This window comes from Pseudophryne corroboree, chromosome 5 (genome assembly GCF_028390025.1).
Source record: "Pseudophryne corroboree isolate aPseCor3 chromosome 5, aPseCor3.hap2, whole genome shotgun sequence".
Classification (NCBI taxonomy): Eukaryota; Metazoa; Chordata; class Amphibia; order Anura; family Myobatrachidae; genus Pseudophryne; species Pseudophryne corroboree.
In genome coordinates, this window is record NC_086448.1 from 600781778 (window position 1) to 600803175 (window position 21398).

The 21398-nt window shown below is 46.9% G+C and overlaps 1 protein-coding gene across 4 annotated transcripts in view; it reads right to left on the bottom strand.

Moving 5' to 3' along the window:
* LDLRAD4 (low density lipoprotein receptor class A domain containing 4) overlaps positions 1-21398 on the bottom strand; it is a 969790-nt gene that overhangs the window by 766773 nt on the left and 181619 nt on the right. The gene's annotated exons all lie outside the window — the stretch shown is intronic.

Consider the following 21398-nt stretch of genomic DNA (forward strand, 5'->3'; position numbering starts at 1 on the left):
TCCTGTCGGAGCGGCAGAGGCCAAGGGTCCTCTGAGATCATTTCTTGTAGTTCCGGGTACCAAGTCCTTCTTGGCCAATCCGGAACGATGAGTATAGTTCTTACTCCTCTCTTTCTTATTATCCTCAGTACCTTTGCTATGAGAGGAAGAGGAGGGAACACATAAACCGACTGGTACACCCACGGTGTCACTAGAGCGTCCACAGCTATCGCCTGAGGGTCCCTTGACCTGGCGCAATATCTTTTTAGCTTTTTGTTGAGGCGGGACGCCATCATGTCCACCTGTGGCCTTTCCCAACGATTTACAATCAGCTAGAAGACTTCTGGATGAAGTCCCCACTCTCCCGGGTGGAGGTCGTGCCTGCTGAGGAAGTCTGCTTCCCAGTTGTCCACTCCCGGAATGAACACTGCTGACAGTGCTATCACGTGATTTTCCGCCCATCGGAGAATCCTTGTGGCTTCTGCCATCGCCATCCTGCTTCGTGTGCCGCCCTGTTGGTTTACATGGGCGACCGCCGTGATGTTGTCTGACTGAATCAGCACCGGCTGGTTTTGAAGCAGGGGTTTTGCCTGACTTAGGGCATTGTAAATGGCCCTTAGTTCCAGAATATTTATGTGTAGGGAAGCCTCCTGACTCGACTATTGTCCTTGGAAGTTTCTTCCCTGAGTGACTGCCCCCCAACCTCGGAGGCTTGCATCCGTGGTCACCATGACCCAGTCCTGTATGCCGAATCTGCGGCCCTCGAGAAGATGAGCACTCTGCAGCCACCACAGCAGAGATACCCTGGCCCTCGGGGACAGGGTGATCAGCCGATGCATTTGAAGATGCGATCCGGACCACTTGTCTAACAGATCCCACTGAAAGATCCTTGCATGGAACCTGCCGAAGGGAATTGCTTCGTAAGAAGCTACCATCTTTCCCAGGACTCGCGTGCAGTGATGCACCAACACCTGTTTTGGTTTCAGGAGGTCTCTGACCAGAGATGACAACTCCTTGGCCTTCTCCTCCGGGAGAAACACCTTCTTCTGTTCTGTGTCCAGAATCATACCCAGGAACAGCAGACGTGTCGTAGGAACCAGCTGCGACTTTGGTATATTCAGAATCCAGCCGTGCTGTTGTAGCACTTCCTGAGATAGTGCTACCCCGACCAACAACTGCTCCATGGACCTCGCCTTTATAAGGAGATCGTCCAAGTACGGAATAATTATAACTCCCTTCTTTCGAAGGAGTATCATCATTTTGGCCATTACTTTGGTAAATACCCTCGGTGCCGTGGACAGACCAAACGGCAACGTCTGGAATTGGTAATGGCAGTCCTGTACCACAAAATGGAGGTACACCTGGTGAGGTCGGTAAATGGGGACATGTAGGTAAGCATCCTTGATGTCCAGTGATACCATGTAATCCCCCTCTTCCAGGCTTGCAATAACCGCCCTGAGCGATTCCATTTTGAACTTGAACTTCCTTATATAAGTGTTCAAGGATTTAAAATTTAGAATGGGTCTCACCGAACTGTCTGGTTTCGGTACCACAAACATTGTGGAATAGTAACCCCGTCCCTGTTGAAGGAGGGGAACTTTGATTATCACCTGCTGGAGGTACAGCTTGTGAATTGCCGCCAGTACTACCTCCCTGTCCTGGGGAGTAGCTGGCAAGGCTGATTTGAGGTAACGGCGAGGGGGAGACGTCTCGAACTCCAGCTTGTATCCCTGAGATACCACTTGTAGAACCCAGAGATCCACCTGTGAGCGAACCCACCGGTCGCTAATGTTCCGGAGACGGGCCCCCACCGCACCTGGCTCCACATGTGGAGCCCCAGCGTCATGCGGTGGACTTAGTGGAAGCAGGGGAGGATTTTTGTTCCTGGGAACTGGCTGTATGGTGCAGCTTTTTCCCTCTACCCCTGCCTCTGGGCAGAAAGGACGCGCCTCTAACCCGCTTGCCTTTCTGAGGCCGAAAGGACTGTACTTGATAATACGGTGCTTTCTTAGGCTGTGAGGGAACCTGAGGTAAAAAAGTCGACTTCCCAGCTGTTGCTGTGGATACGAGGTCCGAGAGACCGTCCCCAAACAATTCCTCACCCTTATAAGGCAAAATTTCCATGTGCCTTTTAGAATCAGCATCACCTGTCCACTGCCGAGTCCACAATACTCTCCTGGCAGAAATGGACATTGCATTAATTCTAGATGCCAGCCGGCAAATGTCCCTCTGTGCATCTCTCATATATAAGACTACGTCTTTAATATGCTCTATGGTTAGCAATATAGTGTCCCTGTCAAGGGAATCAATGTTATCAGACAGGGAATCAGACCACGCTGCTGCAGCACTACACATCCATGCTGAAGCAATAGCAGGTCTCAGTATAGTACCTGAGTGTGTATACACAGACTTCAGGATAGCCTCCTGCTTTCTATCTGCAGGCTCCTTTAAGGCGGCCGTATCCTGAGAAGGCAGTGCCACCTTTTTTGAGAAGCGTGTGAGCGCCTTGTCCATCTTAGGGGATGTCTCCCAGCGTAACCTATCCGTTGGCGGGAAAGGGTACGCCATTAGTAACCGCTTAGAAATTACTAGTTTCTTATCTGGGGAACCCCACGCTTCTTCACACAATTCATTTAACTCATCAGATGGGGGAAAAGTCACTGGCTGCTTTTTCTCCCCAAACATAATACCCTTTTTTGTGGTAACCGGGTTAATGTCATAAATGTGCAACACATTTTTCATTGCCGTAATCATGCATCGGATGGCCCTAGTGGATTGTACATTTGTCTCATCCTCGTCAACACTGGAGTCAGACTCCGTGTCGACATCTGTGTCTGCCATCTGAGGTAGCGGGCGTTTTTGAGCCCCTGACGGCCTCTGAGATGCCTGGGCAGGCGCGGGCTGAGATGCCGGCTGTCCCAAAGCTGCGTCATCGAACCTTTTATGCAAGGAGTTGACACTGTCGGTTAATACCTTCCACATATCCATCCACTCAGGTGTCGGCCCCGCAGGGGGCGACATCACCCTTATCGGCACCTGCTCCGCCTCCACGTAAGCGTCCTCATCAAACATGTCGACACAGCCGTACCGACACACCGCACACACACACAGGGAATGCTCTGACTGAGGACAGGACCCCACAAAGTCCTTTGGGGAGACAGAGAGAGAGTATGCCAGCACACACCAGAGCGCTATATAACAGAGGGATATACACTAAACACAAAGTGAATTTTCCCCCTATAGCTGCTTATATCACAATTTTGCGCCTAAATTTATGTGCCCCCCCTCTCTTTTTTACCCTTTCTGTAGTGTATACTGCAGGGGAGAGCCTGGGGAGCGTCCTTCCAGCGGAGCTGTGAAGAGAAAATGGCGCTGGCTGTGCTGAGGAAGATAGCCCCGCCCCTTCAGCGGCGGGCTTCTCCCGCTTTTTATAATGTTAATGGCGGGGGGTTTTGCACATATACAGTGTTATACACTGTATTGTGTGCTTTTTGTGCCAAAAGGTATACTAATTGCAGCCCAGGGCGCCCCCCCCCCCCAGCGCCCTGCACCCACCAGTGACCGGAGCGCGTGGTGTGCTGTGGGAGCAATGGCGCACAGCTGCAGTGCTGTGCGCTACCTTATTGAAGACCGGAGTCTTCAGCCGCCGATTTTCTCCGGTTTCTTCCGTCTTCTGGCTCTGCAAGGGGGGCGGCGGCGCGGCTCTGGGAACGGACGATCGAGGTCGGGCCCTGTGTTCGATCCCTCTGGAGCTAATGGTGTCCAGTAGCCTTAGAAGCACAAGCTAGCTGCAAGCAGGTAGGTTTGCTTCTCTACCCTAAGTCCCACGTAGCAGTGATTCTGTTGCCAGCAGATCTCACTGAAAATAAAAAACCTAACAAATACTTTCTTTATAGTGAACTCAGGAGAGCCCACTAAGTGCATCCAGCTCAGGCCTGGCACAGATTCTAACTGAGGTCTGGAGGAGGGGCATAGAGGGAGGAGCCAGTGCAAACCAGATGTAGTACCTAATCTTTCTTTAAAGAGTGCCCAGTCTCCTGCAGAGCCCGTCTATTCCCCATGGTCCTTACGGAGTACCCAGCATCCACTAGGACGTCAGAGAAATTACGGTTGGATCGCGATTTGCAATCCAACCTGAATTAGCCCCATTGCTGCATTCATCTTTCCCTTTATCCTGACTAGTCTCCTAGTTCCTGCCGCTGAAAAAAACATCCCGACAGCATGATGCTGCCACCATAATGCTTCACTGTAGGGATGGTATTGGCCTGGTGATGAGTGGTGCCTGGTTTCCTTCAAACAGGACGCCTGGCATTCACACCAAAGAGTTCAATCTTTTTCTCATCAGACCAGAGAATTTGGTTTCTCATGGTCTGAGAGTCCTTCAGGTGCATTTTGGCAAACTCCAGGTGGGCTGCCATGTGCTTTTTACTAAGGAGTTGCATCCGTCTGGCCATTCTACCATACAGGCCTGATTGCTAGATTGCTGCAGAGATTGTTGTCCTACAGCAAAGGTTCTACTCTATCCACAGAGGAATGCTGTAGCTCTGACAGAGTGACCATCGGGTCATATCTCCCTGACTAGGGCCCTTCTCCCCCGATCGCTCAGTTTAGACGGCCGACCAGCTCTAGGAAGAGTCCTGGTGGTTTCAACTTCTTCCATTTATGGATGACGGAGGCCACTGTGCTCATTGGGACATTTAAAGCAGCAGATATGTTTCTGTACCCTTCCCCACAATCCTGTTTCAGAGGTCTACAGACAATTCCTTTGACTTCATGCTTGGTTTGTGCTCAGACATGCACTGTCAAGTGTGGGACCTTATATAGACAGGTGTGTGCCTTTCCAAATCATGTCCAATCAACTGAATTTATCACAGGTGAACTCTAATTACAGTAAGCCGTAGGAACATCTCAAGGATGATCAGTGGAAACAGGATGCACCTGAGCTCAATTTTGATCTTCATGGCAAAGGTTGTGAATACTTATGTACATGTGATTTCTTAGGTGTTTTTATGCAAAAATCTAAAAAAAAAAAAAACCAAAAACTTTTTCTCACGTTGTCATTATAGGGTATTGTGTATAGAATTGAGGGAAAATTTTATTTATTCCATTTTGGAATAAGCTGTAACATAGCAAAATGTGGAAAAAGTGAAGCGCTGTGAATACTTTCCAGATGCACTGCAAATACCAGCTTTTTATTATGTTAGCAACTCAAGCACATTGTCCTAAATCACGCATATAATGCATGATTGTAATGAAAGTAGATATCTAGACCTAATGAAACAATATTATCCAAAAGGGAAAAATTTTATTCCAGAGGCAGTATTTTTCCAGCTACTGTTGCTAACATGAAGCTTGGTTTTATGCTAATTCCTTTTCTACAGCCCTGAATTATACAGCAATAAGGGACACAGAATAATCCAACGCGTATGAGTCATTTGGCTTCTTATGTTGAAGGTATTAATGGCAACATTGCAGCATGCAGAAGCTTGTGGAATATAATTATAGCTGAGAGCCATGTGTCTGGATGCAGTATGCATACATTAATAATACATGTACACTTATTAAAACTTGTAAACCTGGCCTATCGACTACATATAAATCTTTTATTCAGTTTATAACAAAAAGGTGGAAGTTTCTGTTCCTCAAAAAACAACTCCCCCCAAAAAATAAAATAAACAAACAAACAGGGTGTATTACTGCATACATTGAAAGGAAGGACAACGCTGTTATTTAATAATGGTGACATTTATTAAAGTCACTGGCATTTCCACTGCCATACAAGTGACTTTGCCTTCATTATAATACCACCCATTTAGCCATTCTAGCCATGGCTGCCCAGTACCTACAGTCAGAAAAAGCTATATAGATCGAGCAGCATCAATTAGTGACTTGAGAACTCAAGCTGGAAATATATTTGACAACATTTTACATGTTTAGTTACACCTTAAATGCACAATAACATGAAATACCTACAGTAGTTTATTGGGGGTCATTCCGACCCGATCGCTCGCTGCAGTTTCTCGCAGCGATCGGGTTGGAACTGCGCATGAGCCGGCACCGCAGTGCGCAGGCGTATGGCAGCTGTCGTTGCCTAGCGATCGCCTCTGAGGCAGAGGCGGTCGCTGGGCGGGAGGGGGCTGGACGGCGGCGTTAAGCCGCCGTTTAGTGGGAGTGGTCCGGCCAACGCAGGAGTGGCAAGACCGTTGGGGGGGGGGGGCGGTCCGTGGTGGCTGCGTGAAGTCACGCGCAGCCGCTGCGGACTGGGGAGCGACGAGTAGCTCCCGGACAGCATGCTAAATCTGCGCTGGTCAGGAGCTACTCTTGAAGTGCAAAGGCATCGCTGCTGTGCGATGCCTTTGCACTTCTGTGGGGGTGGCCGGCACGGACATGCGGGGTGGACTAGCCCTGTGCTGGGCGTCCCTCCGCATGTCAGTGTGAATGATCGTAGCTGTCCTAAATTTAGCACACCTATGATCAACTCGGAATGACCCCCATTGTGCTAAGACATTGCATTTTCTACATTTAAAGGTTAGTCTTGTGACGGGATGTACTGTAGTTACAATGCCACCGCATGGGATCCCGGCGGTTGAGATGCCGACACCGGCATCCCGAATTACTGTTTAATGCCGGCATCAAAATCCCCACGGAGTATGGGATCATGGCGTCAAAATACAGATGCCTGGAATCCCAAACGTTTTTAGTGGGACGCGATTGCGTCCTGCCGAGGGGGTGGGGTGGGAAGTTAGGTTTAGGCATTAGAAGGGGGGTTAGGTTGCAGGGATGGGAAGGGGTTGGTTAGGTACCAGGAAAAGGGGGGTTAGGGTTAGGCACTTACAAGGGGAGTTTAGGGTTAGGCACCAAGCAGGGAGTGTTACGTTTAGGCAGCAGGGAAGGGAGGGTTAGGAACCACAGGGGAGGGTTAGGGTTACGCACCCGCAAGGGAGGGTTAGGATAGGGGCAGAGGAGGGGTTAGGGTACTTTCTGGTGGCTGTCAGAATTCTGACGGCCAGCATCACGTCCATCGGTATATCATACCGAACCCCTTGCAGCCTCAATATAATGATTTCACTTTGATATCTACCAGCAGAGGGCAGTGTATGTATCAGCTCAACACTGGCAATAGAAGAAAATCCCCCATTGAAATAAGTAAAAAATATAATATATTTTTCATCTTCCTTCATTTACAGCTATTGCTCACAAGTTTTGCAATTAAATTTTTTGGCACATCTCTCCATTACATGCTTTGACTGATATTTGTTTTTCAATTACCCCCCTGCCCCCCTTTCCATATCCTGATCATTACAAAAGGTACACTTTGGGGGATATTCAATTGTTTGAAATGTCAGTTGGGTGTCTGTTTTTTCCTATTTAGTAGATAGGAAAAAACAGACAGACACCCAACTGACTTTTCAAACATTTGAATTCCCCCCTTTGAGGTGTGTTTGTTTTCCCCAAATGGCTGTAGTTTCAATTGCAAACCCACAATTTTGACCACATTGACAGATATTAAGCTAGGCAAGATTCCAGGAAAACTAGGGTCAATGGTGGTTTCAGCAAATATATTGCAATAGGAAGTTCTGAATGCCACTACTACAGTAGCTACATAGTGCTGAAATGTTGTACATACAGATGCTACACCATGAAATTTTCATGGGGAAACATCTATCACATCATTAAACACTTCATAGAAAAGCACGGCTCCACTGGCCTTAACCATTAAAATAAGAATTTACTCACCGGTAATTCTATTTCTCGTAGTCCGTAGTGGATGCTGGGGACTCCGTAAGGACCATGGGGAATAGCGGCTCCGCAGGAGACTGGGCACAACTAAGAAAGATTTAGGACTACCTGGTGTGCACTGGCTCCTCCCTCAATGCCCCTCCTCCAGACCTCAGTTAGGAAACTGTGCCCGGAAGAGCTGACACAATAAGGAAAGGATTTGGAATCCCGGGTAAGACTCATACCAGCCACACCAATCACACCGTACAACTCGTGATACTATACCCAGTGAACAGTATGAATAACAACTGAGCCTCTCAAACAGATGGCTCCAAACAATAACCCTTTAGTTAGGCAATAACTATATACAAGTATTGCAGACAATCCGCACTTGGGATGGGCGCCCAGCATCCACTACGGACTACGAGAAATAGAATTACCGGTGAGTAAATTCTTATTTTCTCTAACGTCCTAGTGGATGCTGGGGACTCCGTAAGGACCATGGGGATTATACCAAAGCTCCCAAACGGGCGAGAGAGTGCGGATGACTCTGCAGCACCGAATGAGCAAACTCAAGGTCCTCCTCAGCCAGGGTATCAAACTTGTAGAATTTAGCAAATGTGTTTGAACCCGACCAAGTAGCAGCTCGGCAAAGTTGTAAAGCCGAGACCCCTCGGGCAGCCGCCCAAGAAGAGCCCACCTTCCTCGTGGAATAGGCTTTTACAGATTTAGGATGCGGCAGTCCAGCCGCAGAATGTGCAAGTTGAATCGTACTACAGATCCAGCGAGCAATAGACTGCTTTGAAGCAGGAGCCCCCAGCTTGTTGGGCGCATACAGGATAAATAGCGAGTCAGTTTTCCTGACTCCAGCCGTCCTGGAAACATAGATTTTCAGGGCCCTGACTACGTCCAGCAACTTGGAATCCTCCAAGTCCTTAGTAGCCGCAGGCACCACAATAGGTTGGTTCAAATGAAAAGCTGATACCACCTTAGGAAGAAATTGGGGACGAGTCCTCAATTCCGCCCTATCCATATGGAAAATCAGATAAGGGCTTTTACATGACAAAGCCGCCAATTCTGACACACGCCTGGCCAAAGCCAAGGCCAACAGCATGACCACTTTCCACGTGAGATATTTTAGTTCCACGGTTTTAAGTGGCTCAAACCAATGTGACTTAAGGAAATCCAACACCACGTTGAGATCCCAAGGTGCCACTGGAGGCAGAAAAGGGGGCTGAATATGCAACACTCCTTTAACAAACGTCTGAACTTCAGGCAGTGAAGCCAGTTCTTTTTGGAAGAAAATCGACAGAGCCGAAATCTGGACCTTAATGGAACCTAATTTGAGGCCCATAGTCACCCCTGACTGTAGGAAGTGCAGAAAACGACCCAGCTGAAATTCCTCCGTTGGGGCCCTTCTGGCCTCACACCACGCAACATATTTTCGCCATATGCGATGATAATGGTTTGCGGTCACCTCCTTCCTAGCTTTAATCAGCGTAGGGATGACTTCCTCCGGAATGCCCTTTTCTTTTAGGATCCGGTGTTCAACCGCCATGCCGTCAAACGCAGCCGCGGTAAGTCTTGGAACAGACAGGGCCCCTGCTGCAGCAGGTCCTGTCTGAGCGGCAGAGGCCATGGGTCCTCTGAGATCATTTCTTGAAGTTCTGGGTACCAAGCTCTTCTTGGCCAATCCGGAACCACAAGTATAGTTCTTACTCCTCTCCTTCTTATTATTCTCAGTACCTTGGGTATGAGAGGCAGAGGAGGGAACACATAAACCGACTGGTACACCCACGGTGTCACTAGAGCGTCCACAGCTATCGCCTGAGGGTCCCTTGACCTGGCGCAATATCTTTTTAGCTTTTTGTTGAGGCGGGACGCCATCATGTCCACCTGTGGCCTTTCCCAACGGTGTACAATCATTTGGAAGACTTCTGGATGAAGTCCCCACTCTCCCGGGTGGAGGCCGTGCCTGCTGAGGAAGTCTGCTTCCCAGTTGTCCACTCCGGGAATGAACACTGCTGACAGTGCTAACACATGATTTTCCGCCCATCGGAGAATCCTTGTGGCTTCTGCCATCGCCATCCTGCTTCTTGTGCCGCCCTGTCGGTTTACATGGGCGACCGCCGTGATGTTGTCTGACTGGATCAGCACCGGCTGGTGTTGAAGCAGGGGTCTTGCCTGACTTAGGGCATTGTAAATGGCCCTTAGTTCCAGAATATTTATGTGTAGGGAAGTCTCCTGACTCGACCATTGTCCCTGGAAGTTTCTTCCCTGTGTGACTGACCCCCAACCTCGAAGGCTGGCATCCGTGGTCACCAGGATCCAGTCTTGTATGCCGAATCTGCGGCCCTCTAGAAGATGAGCACTCTGCAGCCACCACAGCAGCGACACCCCGGCCCTTGGAGACAGGGTTATCAGCCGATGCATCTGAAGATGCGATCCGGACCACTTGTCCAACAGATCCCACTGAAAGATCCTTGCATGGAACTTTCCGAATGGAATTGCTTCGTAAAAAGCCACCATCTTTCCCAGGACTTGCATGCAGTGGTGCAACGACACCTGTTTTGGTTTTAGGAGGTCTCTGACTAGAGATGACAACTCCTTGACCTTCTCCTCCGGGAGAAACACCTTTTTCTGTTCTGTGTCCAGAACCATCCCCAGTAACAGCAGACGCGTTGTAGGAACCAGCTGCGACTTTGGAATATTCAGGATCCAGCCGTGCTGTTGTAGCACTTCCCGAGCTAGTGCTACCCCGATCAACAACTGTTCCCTGGACCTCGCCTTTATAAGGAGATCGTCCAAGTACGGGATAATTAAAACTCCCTTTTTCCGAAGGAGTATCATCATTTCGGCCATTACCTTGGTAAATACCCTCGGTGCCGTGGACAGACCAAACGGCAACGTCTGGAATTGGTAATGACAGTCCTGTACCACAAATCTGAGGTACTCCTGGTGAGGAGGGTAAATGGGGACATGCAGGTAAGCATCCTTGATGTCCAGTGATACCATGTAATCCCCCTCGTCCAGGCTTGCAATCACCGCCCTGAGCGATTCCAACTTGAACTTGAACCTTCTTATATAAGTGTTCAAGGATTTTAAATTTAAAATGGGTCTCACCGAACCGTCCGGTTTCGGTACCACAAACATTGTGGAATAGTAGCCCCGTCCTTGTTGAAGGAGGGGTACCTTGATTATCACCTGCTGAGAATACAGCTTGTGAATCACCTCCAGCACTGCCTCCCTGTCCGGGGGAGCTGTCGGCAAGGCAGATTTGAGGAAACGGCGAGGGGGAGACGTCTCGAATTCCAGCTTGTACCCCTGAGATACTACTTGTAGAATCCAGGGATCCACCCGTGAGCGAGCCCACTGGTCGCTGAAGTTTTTGAGACGGGCCCCCACCGTACCTGGCTCTGCCTGTGGAGCCCCAGCGTCATGCGGTGGACTTAGAGGAAGCGGGGGAGGACTTTTGTTCCTGGGAACTGGCTGTATGTTGCAGCTTTTTCCCTCTACCTCTGCCTCTGGGCAGAAAGGACGCGCCTCTAACCCGCTTGCCTTTCTGGGGCCGAAAGGGCTGTACCTGATAATACGGTGCTTTCTTTGGCTGTGAGGGAACATGGGGTAAAAATGCTGACTTCCCAGCTGTCGCTGTGGAAACGAGGTCCGAGAGACCATCCCCAAACAACTCCTCACCCTTGTAAGGCAAAACTTCCATGTGCCTTTTAGAATCTGCATCTCCTGTCCACTGCCGAGTCCACAATCCTCTCCTGGCAAAAATGGACATTGCGTTTATTTTAGATGCCAGCCGGCAAATATCCCTCTGTGCATCTCTCATGTATAAGACAGCGTCTTTAATATGCTCTACGTTTAGCAATATAGTGTCCCTGTCTAGGGTATCAATGTTTTCCGACAGGGAATCTGACCACGCAGCTGCAGCACTGCACATCCATGCTGAAGCAATAGCCGGTCTCGGTATAATTCCTGAGTGTGTATATACAAACTTCAGGATAGCCTCCTGCTTTCTATCCGAAGGCTCCTTTGGGGCGGCCGTATCCGGAGACGGTAGTGCCACCTTTTTTGACAGACGTGTGAGCGCTTTATCCACCCTAGGGGATGTCTCCCAACGTGACCTGTCCTCTGGCGGGAAAGGGTACGCCATTAGTAACTTTTTAGAAATGACCAGTTTCTTATCGGGGGAAGCCCACGCTTCTTCACACACTTCTTTTAATTCATCAGATGGGGGAAAAACCACTGGTAGCTTTTTCTCCCCAAACATAATACCCTTTTTTGTGGTACCTGGGGTAATATCAGAAATGTGCAACACATTTTTCATTGCCGTAATCATATAACGAGTGGCTCTATTGGAATGTACACTAGTCTCATCGTCGTCGACACTGGAGTCAGTATCCGTGTCGACATCTGTGTCTGCCATCTGAGGTAGTGGGCGTTTTAGAGCCCCTGATGGCTTTTGAGACGCCTGGGCAGGCACGGGCAGAGAAGCCGGCTGTCCCACATCTGTTATGTCGTCAAACCTTTTATGTAAGGAGTTGACACTGTCGCGTAATTCCTTCCACATGTCCATCCATTCAGATGTCGACCCCGCAGGGGGTGACATCACATTTATCGGCACCTGCTCCGCCTCCACATAAGCCTCCTCATCAAACATGTCGACACAGCCGTACCGACACACCGCACACACACAGGGAATGCTCTGACTGAGGACAGGACCCCACAAAGTCCTTTGGGGAGACAGAGAGAGAGTATGCCAGCACACACCAGAGCGCTATATAAAACAGGGATACACACTACACACAGTGATTTTTCGCCTATAGCTGCTATAATACACAGTTTGCGCCTAAATTTAGTGCCCCCCCTCTCTTTTTTACCCTATTGAGCCTGGAAACTGCAGGGGAGAGCCTTGGGAGCGTCCTTCCAGCGGAGCTGTGAGAGGAAATGGCGCCAGTGTGCTGAGGGAGATAGCCCCGCCCCCTTCACGGCGGACTTCTCCCGCTTTTTTCAGGATATTTTTGGCAGGGGATTTTACACATATATAGTCTTACTGACTATATTATGTGTTTATTTGCCAAGCTAAGGTACTCTTATTGCAGCCCCGGGCGCCCCCCCCCCCCCCCCAGCGCCCTGCACCCATCAGTGACCGGAGTGTGTGGTGTGCATGGGGAGCAATGGCGCACAGCTGCAGTGCTGTGCGCTACCTTGATGAAGACCGGAGTCTTCTGCCGCCGATTTCCTGGACGTTCTTCTTGCTTCTGGCTCTGCAAGGGGGACGGCGGCGCGGCTCCGGGACCGGACGACCGAGGCTGGGCCTGTGTTCGATCCCTCTGGAGCTAATGGTGTCCAGTAGCCTAAGAAGCCCAAGCTAGCTGCAAGCAGGTAGGTTCGCTTCTCTCCCCTCAGTCCCTCGTAGCAGTGAGTCTGTTGCCAGCAGATCTCACTGAAAATAAAAAACCTAAATATACTTTTTTTTCTAAGAGCTCAGGAGAGCCCCTAGTGTGCAACCAGCTCGGCCGGGCACAAAATTCTAACTGAGGTCTGGAGGAGGGGCATAGAGGGAGGAGCCAGTGCACACCAGGTAGTCCTAAATCTTTCTTAGTTGTGCCCAGTCTCCTGCGGAGCCGCTATTCCCCATGGTCCTTACGGAGTCCCCAGCATCCACTAGGACGTCAGAGAAAATAATGGTATTGCTACTGATTGTACGATGTTTACCAAATGGTGCAAATAAGGGGAAGGGTGGACATACAAATTCACATTTTGATACTGCTTTTTAGCCAATTAAGGGAAAATGCAGGAAAATGGACTGTAAAAATGCTTGAGTGGGGCATGGTGAAGCAATAGCATTTTTCTCCTAATCACTATAGACGATTTGGTATGGTATGCCGGCGGCTGGGATCCCGACGGTCAGTATATCGACGCCGGAATCCCACCCGCCAGTATGCTGGCGGGGGGCGAGCGCAACAAAGCCCCTTGCGTGCTTGCTGCGCTCACCACGCTGTGGGCTTGGTGGCTCGCTGAGCTCGCCACAGGTTCTATTCCCACTCTATGTGTGTCGTGGACACCCATGTGTGGGAATAGCCCCTGTAAGTCAGCATTCCGTCTGTCATCATGTCAGTATCCCGCCCGCCGGCAATGTGACTACATCCCGCTGTAGCAGGGTATAAGAAAAATCTTTATATTCACCATTTCTCCTCAGTATATTTTTTTCAACTGCTTTTAATGATTTATAGTATAGCTGGGTATCATCAACAACCAGAGCAACCAAAGTCACATGTCATAATGAGCAGAGGCACACTGGAACATCTCTGAGCTCTCTCTGCTATTTGTAAGAATTAAAAAAAAAAGTAAGCTGTCTTAGATGAAAAATAGGTTCAAGATTTAGAAAAGGTGGTGATCAAACAACAAAAGAATGCAGACACAGGACAGAGAAGTCTTGTGAATGTTTACATCAGTCATGTAAGAAATACAGTAAGTTAAACAGGAGTTAAAATGTATGAAAGATAACAAGAGCTGGTGTTCAGAGGTGTCCTTATGAAGTGCTCAAGTCGCACCAATTACCCCATCCCAGCATGCCAGGTCCTGGCCTCACCGAGAGTCTTACTTGCTTAAAATGAGCGGGGTTTTTTCATAAACAAAACTGGGAACGACAAAACTACATTGCTAGCTTGCTCTGACCAATTTGATACGTGGCATTCTTACATCTGTGTGCGACCGAGTCTGAATCTGAGTAAGCAGGGCTCTGATGCAAGCGCCACGGCTTTTTTCATGGGCCAAGTTCCGTTGCGCTTCATCTGAGACTCTGTATGTATTTAAAACTAATTCCTGTGCAACTAAAGTTGCCAGCCAGCATTTCTATTACACATTGGTGTTTTGCTGCATCTGCAATGTGAATATAAGGCAAAATATAAGGAGCAGCTCAGCTGCAATGGTCGTCTTGCGCGTTGGCATATTGAGGCTATGTACTGTATATGAGGACACATCTGTATTCTGAAATTTGAGTTAATACATTATTGTCAGAAGAGAGAATTGCAAATGAGATGGTGATAAACAACACTGGTGACGGAGATGTTAGACTGTTTTTGGGGTATTTTGCGGTCGTAGATTCTGTAAAAGACAGTTGTCCATCAGGTCTGCTTATTAAGATGTGACATATATCCATACAAATTTATAAACTTAAACATATTGTATTATACTTGTAATGAATGTCAATCAAATGAAGGTACGAAGATAAATCCCCAAAAGTCTAGAACATAAACAATAAAACCAAAGTTTCTTCTTTGAGACATATCGCTGAAACCGCATTTGTGGTTTCCTGTGATGAGATATTCTTGGACATTCACGGTGGATGCTACAACAGTAGTTCACCCCCCATCGTCCACGCTACTGTTCTTCCAAGGTCCTTAATGCCTAGTGAAATTGCTCACCCTGTTTGTGTCAGAAAGAAAGACGATGTGGAAATTGATCCAAATGACTGTGGAGGTAATGTACTTTGATGCACATGTTACAACCACGGGTACGGAAAGAAGTGAGCATATTCTTCATGAGTTTAGTGTAGTTAGCACCCTTATAGTTCCCAAGGAAAGTCTGAATAAACATCAACAGAACATCAACAAAATCATAAGTATATATAATCATAAGAACAATAGTTCAAACAATATTTCAAAAACTAGAGCTCCTATAATGAAATGGATAGTATTTTCAGAATCAGCGCCACACAAATACCCATATTCAGGTCTAAAATTCCAGGCACCAAATAAAAATATATATTTTTATTTCATATTCCTGTTGTCGCAAGATGAAAAAAACGTTGTTGTAAAGGCAAACAATGTTTATTCCTCAAAGTCTTAAAGAAGACTCCGCCTCTTTGCAAGCATTGCTCAGAGTGTAGCATAATGATGTTATAGCAGTTCCACAGCTCAAGAAGTCACAGAAGATGTACCGTATTTTTCGGACCATAAGACGCACTTTTTCTCCCCAAAAATGTGGGGGGGGAAAGTATGTGCGTCTTATGGAGCGAATAAGACGTTTGCGGGTAGCGGCGGCCGGCGGGTAGCGGCGGGTCCTGGATGCTGCTGCGGCCACATCTCAGCAGCAGAGCCGGCGTCATGTAAACTCCCCCGCTCCCCCCCACCTCCTCAGGAGATGCTGGGAACCACTGGTACTGTCGGGTAGCGGCGGCCGGCGGGTCCTGGATGCTGCTGCTGCGCCGTCATCAGCAGAGCACAGAGCGGCCACATCTCAGCAGCAGAGCAGGTGTCATGTGACTCCTCCGCTCCCCCCCACCTCCTCCCTCCTCAGGAGACGCAAGGAACCACTGGTACTGTCAGTGTGTGTGTGTGTGTGTGTGTGTGTGTGTGTGTGTGTGTGTGTGTGTGTGTGTGTGTGTGTGTATGCTGGCTCTGATGTGTGTGTGTGTGTGTCTGCTGGCTCTGACAGAAGGCTGCACTGTATTCTTGAGTCTAAGAAATCACAGAAATATCTCTTAGAGGTCAGAATATTTTTTTTCCAGTTTTCCTACTCTAAAAACTAGGTGCGTCTTATGGTCCGAAAAATACGGTATGTATTTTATTTTTAGGCTCATGGGCCCTTTTTATAAAGTAAGAACACACTGCTGCACCTCAAGAGGTAGTTCCGCCCTGGGTTATTTTCCATCCAATCAAACTATCTTCAAAAGGAGATAACAACTACATTAATCAATTTCCTCCTACCACACACAAAGTTTTGTTTTGGTTAAACATAAAATCGGTATCTTAAATAGTGCAGCCTACGAAATCTTAAATCAGATTGTTTTTACTCAAACCTACTGGGAAGACACCCTAGTTTACAATCGTAAAACCCAATTTGATTTAGCATCATCTTCTGTTTTTCACATCTCTAGGATAAAACGGGTTTGGCTTATACCACAACAGGAGATTCTGAAAAGCACAAAAACTTTCTTTTCTCCAAACCTTAGTTTGCATTTCAAAGAAAAAGTTTGTCCAACTACAGGCCTACTAATCATCACCAATCTCCTGCTGACAATTAACACCACTTCCTATGGTACATACTATTTAATATACTCTGCTTTATACACATATACTGTATCTGGGATGGACGGAATTTCTGCGGTCGTAATACTGACACCGGAATCCCGACCACCACAATCCCGACATTCTCCCTCCATGGGTGTCCACGACAACCATAGAGGGAGAATAAAATAGTGTGCCGAGCGTAGCGAGGCACCATGCCCGCAGCGTGGCGAGCGTAGCGAGCCCGCAAGTGGCTGCATTCCGCTCGCCACCCCTATCGGGATTGTGCTGGTCGGGATTCCGGTGTCGGTATTTCGACCGCCGGGATCCCGTCCAGCGGGATTTCGTACTGATCCCCTGTATCTGCAGAGCAGCTGCAGTGGTTTACAGCAATATACAGTATTTTTAAGTACATGTATTTTACCCATAAATACACTTTGTGCAGGGCACTAGGCTTTAACCCATGCAGCACGGAACCTGCAGTCCCAGCTCAGTGCTGCACAGATACTTAAAATACATTTTTATTCAGGGAACCTGGCGCCTATTGTCTATTTAAAAATGGTTAATCCGTTCAGTGCCAAAGCTGCCATTAGCTACGTGGACAGGAGGTCTCAAGCCATAGAAGGGTAGACCATAATTTTATCCTCATATGGTTAACTGTTAACTTGAAGTAGAGGTTTATGGTAATAGCTGATCAGTCACACACATTGACTTGGACAGGTTGTGTCCCATTATTTGTTACAGGACCACTTCAACTCATGGACGTCAGAGAGCTTTCTTGCTTGAACAGCGCACTTCAGGTCTAGCCACAACAGTTCTAGTGGATTAACATTTGCACTTTGATGCAGTCTTCTCAAACTGCAATATTCTGTTCAGGCCATTATTTTTTATGTGAGTGACAGATGTAGGTCTTTTAGCAAGATGAGTATAAACACCCATCTTCCGCTGAGCGTCAGTCCAAAGACAGGTACATAAGTCCCATCAATGACTGCAAGCAATCCTGGTCCTGTGATAGCATAATAGCCCCAAAACATGATACTATAACCAGTATTTCACTGTTGGGATAAGGTTATTATTTTGTAATGCAGTTTGTGGTGTACTGCAGACAGAACTATTTTCATTAAGACTCATCTGTACACAGAACATTCTTAAACATTCCACGGCTGCAATGTTCTTTTTGGAAAGTAGTTGCTTCCTACTTCCTATCCTCCAATGTACACTATTCTTGTTCAGTGTATGCCTAATGTGGGTAGCACAGACGGTGTAATGGTTAGCATTACTGCCTCAAAGCACTGAGGTCATGGGTTTGATTCCCACCAGTAGGAAGCACCATAGCCCTAACTGTGTGGAGTTTGTATATTTTCTGCGTACTTGCGTGGGTTTCCTCCCACAATCCAAAAATATACTGGTAGGTTAATTGGCTCCCTACAAAACTAACCTTATCGTGAATGCGTGTGTACGTGTGGTAGGAATATATATTGTAAGCTCCACTGGGGCAGGATCTGATGCGAATGGGCAAATACTCTCTGTAAAGCGCTACAGAATATATGTGCACTATATAAATAACTGGTAATAAATAAATAAAAATAAAATTATCTTGGACTCCTGAACATGGACATCAGCCAGTATAATAAAGGCCTGCAGCTCCTACACCATTAGCTAGATGTACCGCGCATTTCCCTGGATTACTATATATTCTATATCAGTGTTTCCCAAACTCAGTCCTCATAGCCCCCTTACTGCCCTGCTTCAAAGGATATCAGTGATTGAGCACAGATGGCCATATCCAAATGACTGAGGTACTAATTAAGTCACCTGTATTCAATCATGGATATGCTTAAATCAGGCATTCCCAACCATGGTCCTCAAGGCACACCAACAGTGCAGGTTTTAGTGATATCAAAGCTGCAGCACAGATGGTTAAATCAAAATAACTGAGCTACTAATTAAGTCACCTGTGCTGAAGCCTGGATATCACTAAAACCTGCACTGTTGGTGTGCCTTGAGGACCGTGGTTGGGAATGCCTGGCTTAAATCCAGAACCAGTAAGGGGTATTCAAGTACCAACTCTGGGAAACACTGCTCTACATGCTGATGAATGGGTTTTGTCTGGATAACCACTCTTGAGCACAGTACTGAATTTCCTATATTTGTACACAATCTTTCTGACAGTGGGCTGATGAAGACTGAAGTCTTCAGAAATCATTTTGCTATTTTTTTTAAATATCCTGATAAACATTAACAATACTTTTGCTGAGGTCACACAAAAAATCTCAACTGCATGAGGTGCAGCCTCATGCAGTTGAGATTGCATGAGGCTGCAGCCTCATGCAGACCAGTTTACAGGGAGGGACGATGCATCAAGAGAGGTTGCCCAAAGTAAAGCTTCTGTCATTTCAAAGACAGCTAGATAAATGACAGTGATAAAGCTAAATATTTATCTTATATAAAACCCTTTATGAGGTCTAAGAACACTGTACGCTATTTACGTATGGAGTACCGTAAGGGTACGCTCGTTGCGTAACGATCGCTTAGCCGTGGTCGAGACGCTCAAGCGTCACGTTCGCTCACGGCCGAGAGATCACAGGCAGGCACGCTATTGGCTGCCGACTAACGTAATGATTCGCTATAGCGAAGCGGACGCTCGGGACCACGAGGAGATCACCAGCGGCGCTGACGCTCACAATGTTAAACCTTTATATCTAAACCATAAACAATGTAATATGCTGTAAAACCTTAGTGTAGAGATAGGGTGTAGATGCAACACAGTGTAACCTTATTAACTTAAAAGCTGTTTGAGCGTCACCGACGCTCTGAGAATACTTAACACTATAAGAAATACACAGATACCGTGCTTAGGGTCCAACGCCTAATATATATATATTATGAATGTTATACTTGCAAAAGAATTATTACAATACAAGTCATACACTACAATATAACATAGACTACCTAACCAGATAACTACACATGAAATACAATACAATACTATTACGTTTAAGAGAATACGAGAGAAAGGGAAGAGAGAGAGAGAGAGAGATATGGCCCATAATAACAAGAAAGACAATATGATTGCGGAGAAAACTTACGCACAAAGGAAACGATCGCATGCGCCTCTGGACATCCAGCTCCCGATTTTCAGCAATGATAACCGTTGAAGAGTGAGTGCTGGATGTGATCGGCTTGTCTATTTATGCCCCACACACAATACAATTCAATGGTCCCTACAATCTCATTGTTCATTGGACACAGGAATTCCTCCTCGCATTATAACAAAAGGTCATAGGTTGATTCATACAGGTGGGCTGTGACGATTTCCAACTGCTCAGGTGGGTGGGAAACTAGGTTTCCCGCCGCATGGATAAGTAAGTGCAAATAATAGTAAATGGACATAAACTTCTTATGTCCATAACTATTCGCACGAGCGATTAATCCGCTTCAAACCAACACCGGAATATTGCTAATTAAATACTCTTCCGATGGATACTAAACACCACTGTATTACTCCTGTCTGACCCTTCGTATCAAACAAAGAGGGATTTCTCTGTCCATGAACATTCTACATTAACCAAACTTTCAGAATCTATCAAAGGGACCATGATCTACAAAATACATTATATGGTGAAAATATGTAACGAAAGAGTCGCACGCTATGAACACATGAACTCTACCGTAAATGCACATACCGCGCGCCCGCAACAGCGAGTATGCGCACGCACGGGAGAGCGCACGCATGCGCAGCGCAGACCTGTATGAGGTGCAAATATGGCAGTCTGCATCGTGATATTTTTCTGACTTTGACAGTCCACCCTTTGGCAGTCAACAATAACTGCCACTTCCTAAAACATTTCAAAAAGAGAAAAATATATGTCAGGGGTTAATACATTTACATGGTTGGGTAGGGGAGGAGAGGAGAAGGTAGGAAAAGGGTATGACCTAGTGTGATAGCAGAAGCATGTGTGTATGAATCCGTGCTTGGGGGTCATGTATCATTGTGCCGTACGTGTTTTAAATCAAGCTTCGAGGTATTGCGAAGTATACATTTGAATTCCTTCTTATCCCGCGGTACGGGTCTGTGGATGGGCTGTCAAACTTTACCGAGCTCTTTTCGGATTTTGGTTGCAACAAAATGGGGAGCACATTTTAGTTGATGATACATGAATGGGGGAATATGTGATTGCTGATATCTGTGCCTGTATTCCCTATACTATGTGTGTAATTACCTGAAGGTTGTAGAGATGAAGAAAATACATAATTTCGGTAAATGCAGTGGTATTCTATGTCAGGTAAATGAACATTTGTCGGTTGAAGTCTTGTTCGGTGTCTGTTGGTTGCAGTCTTCTTTGTGCTTTTGCCCATAAGGTGCGAGCAAAAGCTTTGTCAATGTCCATAGATTTACAAAAGTGTTGGGCTAGCGTAATTTTTAAATTTCTAGGGAAACTGGGGATCTATGGCATAGTTCATCAAAAATCTGTGTATAAGGTTGTCAAAACTTCTTCTTTAATCCATCAGTTGTCTGTATACAGGATCATCAAATTCCTCGTCCAAGTGGGTCTTTTTACCTTGGAGAAAACGGAAAAACAGGTGAAAGAAACGGACCGTAGAAATCGCATTTTCATCACATCATTGTTTCTACATTTGGGTCATAAATCAAATCCATTGGAATTACAATTTCCT